General features: G+C 30.8%; 1 long non-coding RNA gene across 1 annotated transcript; it reads right to left on the bottom strand.

Moving 5' to 3' along the window:
* Nucleotides 1-340: 340 nt before the first annotated feature.
* On the bottom strand, nt 341-5,550 carry LOC112731214 (uncharacterized). The gene is made up of 9 exons (XR_011869958.1): nt 5,097-5,550; nt 4,967-5,011; nt 3,511-3,736; nt 3,358-3,427; nt 3,035-3,219; nt 1,726-1,817; nt 1,441-1,532; nt 745-835; nt 341-544 (listed from the first exon to the last, which is right to left on the bottom strand). It is a non-coding gene; the product is annotated as an uncharacterized lncRNA (long non-coding RNA).
* Between the last annotated feature and the right edge of the window lie 3,758 nt (nt 5,551-9,308).

The raw sequence follows: 9,308 nt of genomic DNA on the forward strand, positions 1-9,308 counted from the left end.
TAACAACAGCTTTTCGTCACGTTTTTTGAGCTAGCGACATGCTTTTAAAAAGGTTACATCTGTTAGTATGGCAATAGCTCTATTCCCTCGCTTTTGTCGATTTATCATCACGTTTTATTTTTTACCACGCTTTTATCAATTGCCACGTTTAAAAACGTGGCTGTATGTGTAACTCTATAGCCACTCTTTTAAAACATGTTCTCTGGTGGACATGTAGCCATCCTTTTAAAGCACAACCACGCTTGAAAAGCGTGCCATTAGTTAATCTATCGCCAACTCTTTGTAATCATGCCTAAAGTTAATCTATCGCCACGCTTTAAAAATGGGGGCTGTTTCTATATCAAATGAAAAAAAGAATCCTGATATATATGTGCATTCATGTATACTTAAATCTGCTCCAAAAACAATTGAAAAAAAAACTATAAGACAATAACTTAAAAAACATCAAGTTATTACAAAATATTACAAATAGCATTTTAATGGTTCATCATTTGATACTTCACACAAGTTCTCTGAAAAAATCTTTTTTAGCTTGGTGTTGGACCTACAGAAACAACCAAAAATTGGGAACAATCCAATATAAGTTTCAGAATAAATCAAAATATATTTTGCAGTAATACATTAAGTTGGATCTTACAAAATGTTTTATCTATGCCAATTTACTCATTACATCTTAAAAATAATATTAATCAGCAAAAGAATCCAGCCAATAATAAGAACGGAAAATAAGTAAATATATCTTACCTCACGGAAGTTGCTGCTTATCTGCCCCTTCCCGAGATTGTCTTGGTATTTAGATAGTCCCCATCACTCCCGCCACTTTCTTCACCAAAATCTGAAGAGATACTACATCAATGTGAAATTGGATAGAAATTCAATAGTCACAAATAGGTTTCTGGTGCTCAGACTATTCAATAGTCCTAGCAATCTGAGCTCATGAAAATCTCACAAAGTCGGAATCGGAGAAAACATAACTGCATATCACTTCATTATAATTTTATATTGTGTGCATCAACATAAACATGGTCATATAAGATATTCTTTAGATAACTACACCAAAGACTGGTCACCGTCAAAATATTCCATTGATCTATGATATCAGCTCTTTGCAAACCGCAATATATGTAATGGATTGAATCAGCATGGCAAGAAAATTAAAGTATACAACAAAGGTTCACAAAAGAAAAGAGGGTTACTGAGGTTAAACAAGTGGCCAGAACCATCTAAAAGAGGCTCTGCCTTCAAATTTTTTGACTTTGCCTTCATCACTGCACAATATAAATTTCAGTCTTTTTTTATTACCAAACCTATAAATATAGTATGGAATTTTTATTACAAGACAAATCAAACAGTAATTAGTGACATATATAATATGTTAATCTAATTACAAATTCACATTTTATAATGATTAGAATTCATAAAAGTATAGCATAGAAGTACCTTTTGCCTTTTATACGATCATGGAAGAATTTGCAAGACTCCCTTGCACCAAGAATCACAGTTCCCATTTCACCCATTGATAATGAGAATACCTACAATCAAGCAAACAGGACCAGACATTGAAAACTACAAGAGTAACTCACTAAGTCAATAAAATAATCTATTTTAGTTTCTAAAGAAAGAAAGGTACATTGAGTTATGAATGTGCCAAATTTCGAAGTGATAGATATTGTAAAACAGACTCAGCATGTCATTATCCTCAAATTATAGAATAGGCGAACTTACCTGCTTGCTAGTCCAATCATACTAGCGCGAATGAAGCAATTGTGGGTGCAAACTGAAGCAGAACATAACCTTCCATAGATATTTTGAATGCCCTTAATTGCAAAATTTCACCAAATTTTTTCAAAGTTAAAACCATTATAGTCCACAAGAATTAGAACACATCCAATGATATAACCACCACCAAAACCAAAATGAAGTAATATACATCAAATTGCAAAATGCAGAATAATATGTTGGTCTAGAGGAAATTGTGTGACTGTAGCCTAAAGCCACTTGAATTAATTATTGTAGAAAGGGTACATCTAATTCGATTACTAGTTACATGATTGGAGGCACCTGAATCAATTATAAAAGATTTTGGATTATAAGTAGAATGATATTCAAATTATAAGTCGTCCATGAGAGAAATAGAGGTGATATGGATATCAGTTTTCTTGGCTGATTTTTATTAAAGATACTCCAAAAACTCAATACATGATAAGACCATGGACAGACTTAGGCAAAGAACTCTTGCAACAAAAAGCAATAAACAACAAAAGGTAAAATTTGAATCACTGGCCACTTGAAAAGAGCCAGGAAGCAGCTAAAAAAGGTTTGGTAAGTGGCACATGAGCTAAACATGTTGACAAGATATTCTAGAAAAAAAGCATCAATGATGATAACTCAAACAATGGCACTTGAAACATTAGCAGATCTGGATAGTCTAAACAAGGTTCTAGCTCACTTGTACAGATGGGGGAGCTTCGACTAGGAATCTAACATAACAGGAGCAGTTGCTTGTTAGGCTAGATGAATCTGAACCTTACCTTAAACATCAATTCATTGCAGAATAGACAATGAATTATGCTGAATCAATTACGGAGAAAACTCCCAGAATTTGAAACTCATACATTGATTGTGTAATTACAACCTCCAATAGAAGAAGGAAGCAATACTATGATAAAACAAGAGAAGATTCGTAAATGATTTTTATATTTTTCTAATTGATATCATAAATTTAGAAAACAATTTGAAATTTCTTCAAATCTCAATCTCCAACATAATCTTAGATAAAACAAAGAAAATGAACCATAATATAGTTTTGCTAAGAAAATGGTAAACATCATAAACTAGCATAACAGAATTTTCGTTTGTTTGTTTTTATGCCTAAAATGCAAAATGTAGAATCATAATGAAGAAAAATGCAAAATCAATAAACCCTAACAAAGAAGGATACAAAATCATAAGCAAATTGCAATAATAAAAAGGAAAACAGTGAACCCTAATGAAAAAATAGAATAATAAAATTCCTAAATTCAGAATGCCCAACCTTCCACCCAAAACTACACAGAACCAGATAAAAAATCCTTCTCTATTTGGTGCTATTGGAGTACTATCTTAGTTCGCCATCGCCATTTTCATCGCCAGCTTGTCACCCTTCTTCGTTCTTCAAAACTAAAAAGAGACCTCGTTGTTTTCATTGAGTCGTTTCTGAAACCAACTAATGTTCAAGATCTGCACACAAAAAAAATAACAACAAAAAAGTAGTTAGAATATGGACACCATAAATATAGATAACAACAAAAAAGTAGTTTGTCATAAAAAAAAAAGATAAACAACCATTTATCAAATTTGAAGGCACAGATATCTCACCAAAAGATATCCAAAAATTAGTCATGTTCCTATAATCAGATTAGTCCTGATCCGATGGAGAAAAAAATCCCTGAACAGAAATCACCTAAAGTCAAGGACGCGGAATAAAGGCAGACTATAGATATGCAGAGTAGAGGGAGAATACCAACTCACCTGAAGTAGAGGCAGAAGTTGAGTTAGGGAGTTTCAGCACAGCCACACACAGGAGAAGACAGAGATCGGCGATCTAGGAGGAGAAATAGACCGTTATGGGATTCAACGATGGAGGAAGGAGTGACGTTTGAGGGATTGTGAGAGAGTGAGCACGACGGAGGCTTTGAGACGAAGGGAGCGACGATGTAAGGAGCACCGAAGCAGGGGTTGGAAGCGCGATGAAGTTCTGGGGTTAAGGTTGGAGGCGCGATGAAGAATGATGAAAAACGTTTTAAGTGTATGTGTTAATAGTGAAGTGTTTTTTCTCAGTATATTAAACATACCCTATATATTGGCACGCTTTACAATTGTCACTGTATGGCTACTCATTGGCACGCTTTATAAGCGTGTCTGTTGCTCTCTATGACCACGCTTTCGAAGCGTGGCACAAAAAATATGATCAAATTTCTAATCAATTGCCACCCTCATAAAAGCATAGTCATTGACCATTTTGTACACGCTTTTGAAGTGTGATAAGAAAAAGCGCTGTCAAATCTCTAATCTACCGTCTCCTCATAAAAGTGTGGCCATTGACCCCTTTTAGCAACGCTTTTGAAGCGTAGTAAGGAAAAAATGTAGCATCAGACCTTCTTTCTTATAATGTATAAGTGTAATATTTAAATTTAGATTACGAAAATGATGTCGCGTTCTTAACAAAAACCAATTTATAGAACTCTATACAATCATTATTATTGTATTTTTCACATTCCATAACCAAAGAACATGATGCTTTACTAGACTAGTCTTTAATTAGTAATTTTATTTTATATAAATAAATACCACATTTAGAATGCAGTCCTTTTTGTATTTTGTTGTTAAACTAACAATTATGATCTATCGAGGCAAAGGACATTGATATCCAATTCCAGTACAATCTCTATTGGATTAATTTTCGGAATTAAAGTCATGTGAGCATATATAGAATTAAAGTGATTGATAATCACCATAAACAAATCCCACAAGGTCTCTATATATCTTCAATACCTAATTTGCGTGTCTAAACTTTTGTTTTGGACTTGAAGAACAAGGAAGAAAATATTGTCTCCACTGTACTTCTTAATCTTTCCTGATGTCATTTTTTACCGTGACTAAGATTTTAAAACTTGAAAAATATAAGTCTATTGGCACTAAAAATAAATCAAAGCTCATAAAAAAATACTAAAAAGAAAACATAAACACAAGAAACAAAAGAAGACATTAGAAACAAAATATAACCTGCATTGCTTTTCACATATTTGATCCAAAGATGTTCTTATCAAACAATAAGTAACAAAACAAAACATTAGAAATCAATTTTCTCAAAGTGATTCATACAAGAGTATAGTCAATAAATAAACCACCATATTACAAGTAATGTTTCACTCATTCGACATATAATCAGGCAAAATACAGGGAAAGAGAAAAAATGGAAGCTTACCAGAGATGAAGGGAGCTAGAGCATAGAGCGGCAAGTAAGATTGCACTGGCAGAGACAAATAATGAAACTATTACATAGGTGGAGAAGATGAACAAGTCCAGAAAAAAAGACGACAAGTTGCGACTCTCACAACGGAGACGAGATTAGACGACGCGACACTTTCGGCGGAAAAGAGAGAAGATGACACGACACCAACGGAGAATGGGGAAGACGACGCAACTGATGCTGCAAGGAATGGATGAAGGAAGTGACGAACTGCGATGGCCGAGCAAAAATCATATACACCAAAAATTCAAAACAATAAAAAACAATCAAAATCAAAACCCTAAAAACTCAAAACAACCAAAATCAAAAGAATAAAAACCCCTAAACTCTTGGGGCATCTCCATTCTAGATGCAGAGATTCAAAGAGGATACAGAGTGAGACGAAGGTAACGATGGTGAGTGATGATGTGTGAAAATGAAAGACAATCCTTCTGTGCGCGGGTACGTGTATTCGTGAAAACAAAAATAAATTTTTCACTAGGTTTGGACGCGTTTGATAGTAGAAGACGTTTGTAAAATGCACCCAAAACACAAATATTAGATGACTCTTGAAAAAAAGTTATTTTCTATAAAAAAAGTGTATGTATTAGTATTGAGATAAGACTATGTTTTATAAGTGATACTTTTATAATTTAAGAAAACACTTTTGAAGTGTTGTCATAACAGTGTTTTCTATTTTACTTTAAAAGAAAACACAATAAATAGCCTATTTTGTGAATAAAAAAAATATTGCTAAATGGATAATTTTCTTGTAGAACATATCGATTTCTTTTCAACTACAATCTACAAGTGACAGATTTTTCAAACATCATATTCTTGGAATTTTTTAAAAATTATTTATTATTGTAATCAAATTTTTTTTTCTTTATGTTGGTGAATCAGCCATTTTTAAATTATTATCATAAATTCTATAAATAGAAAGTCATAACTTGCCATCTAAAAAGAATACAGAGCAATTTAGGGGTATGCACGCATGCTTATTTTCCGTCCCTTGCTTTAGGGCTTAGGCGCAACTAAGAACATACAAAGACGCCTCCTTATCCTCATTTCCCACCTCATTCCCATCCATCTTTATATTAAAATCAAAATTTTGAGTTATCAGAGCTTCATTATATAGAAATAAAAAAATAATCAGAGCACATGTATAGGCTGATTTTTTTTTGTGTGAAAAAAAATTTGGTATTTTTTTAGAAAATAGGATTATTTACTGTAATTACAGATAGGTGAATTTTGTAAAAGAAAAGTCAACACGTGAGCGCGTGTTGTAATACGTGGGGACGTATTGGATATATGGCAACATTCTGGTCAACACGTAAGAGATGCGTGTTGAACACGTGGCAACATATTGGCCAACACATAGAATGCGTATTGCATCACATAAAAGACGTGTTGAATAATTTTTACAATACTATAATACACTTTAAATATTAATATTCAACCAAAATACTATCTCTATTTCGATATTAAAAATAATTTCTCACATGTATATTCAATTAGGATTATTTTTTCAGTTTTCTCGTAACTTGCGATTCTTTTATCCACGTCATGCTTAATGAGAATTAGGGCAATAATTCGCACGGATGCATGCATGTTATAGGCATGGTAATGCGGTAGATAAGGGCCCTGTTTCACTCTCCAATAGTTTGTATAGAGTCATCTCGCTTCTTATATCCTAACTTGTTTCGTGAGTATTCGTGTCCGTTCTTATTAATTATTAAAATTTAATAAATAAAAATAATTTAAAATATTTAATCATAATTATATATTTAACATAAATTAAATTAAAAATTTAAAAATATATAATATCAAATAATATTATTATTAATTTTTTATTATATATATTATATATTAAAATTATCTTTATCTATATCTATATCTATATATAATAAAGAAAGATGTTCACATGTACCGTTGTACTTGAGTGAAACATGCTATTCCCATTACTTTTAGCCATAGAGATATATATTAAAATATGTAGATGATGGAGATTTTGATAAATTTTATAGAGTAAACTCTATTTTTCTAAGTGCATGGAGGAAAAGAGATGTGTTGATCGAGTATCCCATTTTATAAGAGTGAGAAAGAAAGACACTTTTGTGCTACTTGCGTGACTAATGAGTAATGACTAATGAGCCATGCGCTACTTTATTAAATAGAAGTCACAGCTTAGCTAAAATTTTAATGAATTTTTGACCCAAAATAAAATAGTAGATAAAATAGATAAAATTATAAATTAGGTTAATACAACTTAAAATAATAATAATCACAGAAAGGTATAATTCTTTTTTCTCTTTTTAATTTTTAATGTAAAACTTATTAATAACTTTATGTGTCATGCATTTAAGAAAAAAAAACATGAACATAGATAAATATTAGAAGATTATTTTTTAAAAAAATCATTACATTCTTTTAATTTGTTAGGTTGTGGTAAAAAAATTTAACGAACTTAGTTTAGATATTTTTTTTAACATTTTATAAGAAGTAAAAAATATCTATAACAATTGAATTTGTAAATATAGAATTTAGGGCATATGAAATTATATTTTAAATAAATAAAGTGTTCATTAATTGTATTACAAAATTGAATAAATATGCTATTTGTTTTTAATATTTATATTTACTTTCATATTATTTCAAAAATTTTATTCAATTTTATTTTTGACTCTGTAAATATATTTTACTTATAATTTTAGAGAATGACAATACTACTAGAGAATTTAATAATGTATCAATACTAATATAATTTATTGTTTGGACACGGCAGAACTGGAATTTATATAAAGTTAGCATCTAAAATATAATTGAAATAATTTTAAAATATTAGAGATACTTTTAAAGATAAAAAATATGTTTATTATTAAATTTATTTTTATTTTTTGTATTACGATTGAATATCCTTAAAAAGCATACCGTCTTTATAAAGACTAATCATTTATCATAGTATAATTTTCATTGAAAATAAATATGAGAATATGATAAATATCACATACTTGTTTATTAATTATATAAAACTATTCTATAATTTCAATCTTCTTGATTTGCTAGATAATTTTATATTGTTTATATATAAATATTGAATTTACTTTTATTTGAGGTAATTGTTTATATTTAATTTGTCGGATTGTTTAATTTACATAATGAATATACACTTTTGTATAAATATTGAATTTACTTTTATTTGAATAGACATTTATATTTAGATTATTGATCTCTTTAATCTCTATTTCACTTAAGATTATATTAAAAAATCTCAAATTTAATAACTAACTCATAATGATGTATTTTGTATATTTATTTATTTTTTTGGTTGTTTATCTGATATTCAAAACTTTTTTAATTCAAACTAAATTTAGGTTGCGCACTTAATTGCGATGGATGTGTCTTAATGGAGATTTATAATTGCATACAGTAAATTTCAAAAAATAAATTCAAGTCACTTACTATTTGGACAACTCCATACTTAATTAAGAACTATAACTTATATCAAATATAAATATCTAAGGGACTTGATTTATTAAGAATTTTTTTTGTCATTTAATTTAATTATACGAAGTCATTATACATATATACACTAAGACCAAAATTTTCTATTAATAGTTTGACCAATGAAATTTTAATCGAGAGAATTTTTTAAATGACCTTTGTTCATACCCTGCCCAATAGCAAAGACATAGGATCAAGCAAAAGACCTAATCCCAAGGGTTGGGCCTCGCCAGTACCAATCTCCATCCTATGAAGTCGGTACTCATAACGACCTGCTCTAAGGAAGTCGGGAACGAGGTTAGCTGGCAGATAAACACTCATTCAAATGAGTAACTGTCCCTAGAATCTCTCTAACCACTTCCACGAGCCATATCTTAACCTCCCTAAGATAATGGGACGGTTAAACACCCTAAAAATATGGCACTACTTCAACGGTGGTTATTGGTTCACCACTATAAATACACTGACACCCCTCAGATATCTCTAAGTTCCAATACATTCAAAAACCTGCTTAATCCTTTGCTGACTTAGGCATCGGAGTGTCTTTGCAGGTACCACCCCCCCATTCCTTCACACGTACAAGTCGGACGGAGGTTCTCGAGTTGCAGATCTACTTGAAATCTCCTCCTTCATACGTTTGGGCCAATCAGCGCCATCCAGCCCATTAATCTCCGGTTACCCACCGTAACAACCTTAACACAAAATTTTTCTTTAAAATTTATATTTACATGTTCATATAGAAATATATAAAAAGAACTGAATTACTTATCTTTCTTTTATTATTGCTATAGATATGTTCATATCCTGACCTAAT

This window comes from Arachis hypogaea, chromosome 2, assembly GCF_003086295.3.
Source record: "Arachis hypogaea cultivar Tifrunner chromosome 2, arahy.Tifrunner.gnm2.J5K5, whole genome shotgun sequence".
Lineage (NCBI taxonomy): Eukaryota > Viridiplantae > Streptophyta > Magnoliopsida > Fabales > Fabaceae > Arachis > Arachis hypogaea.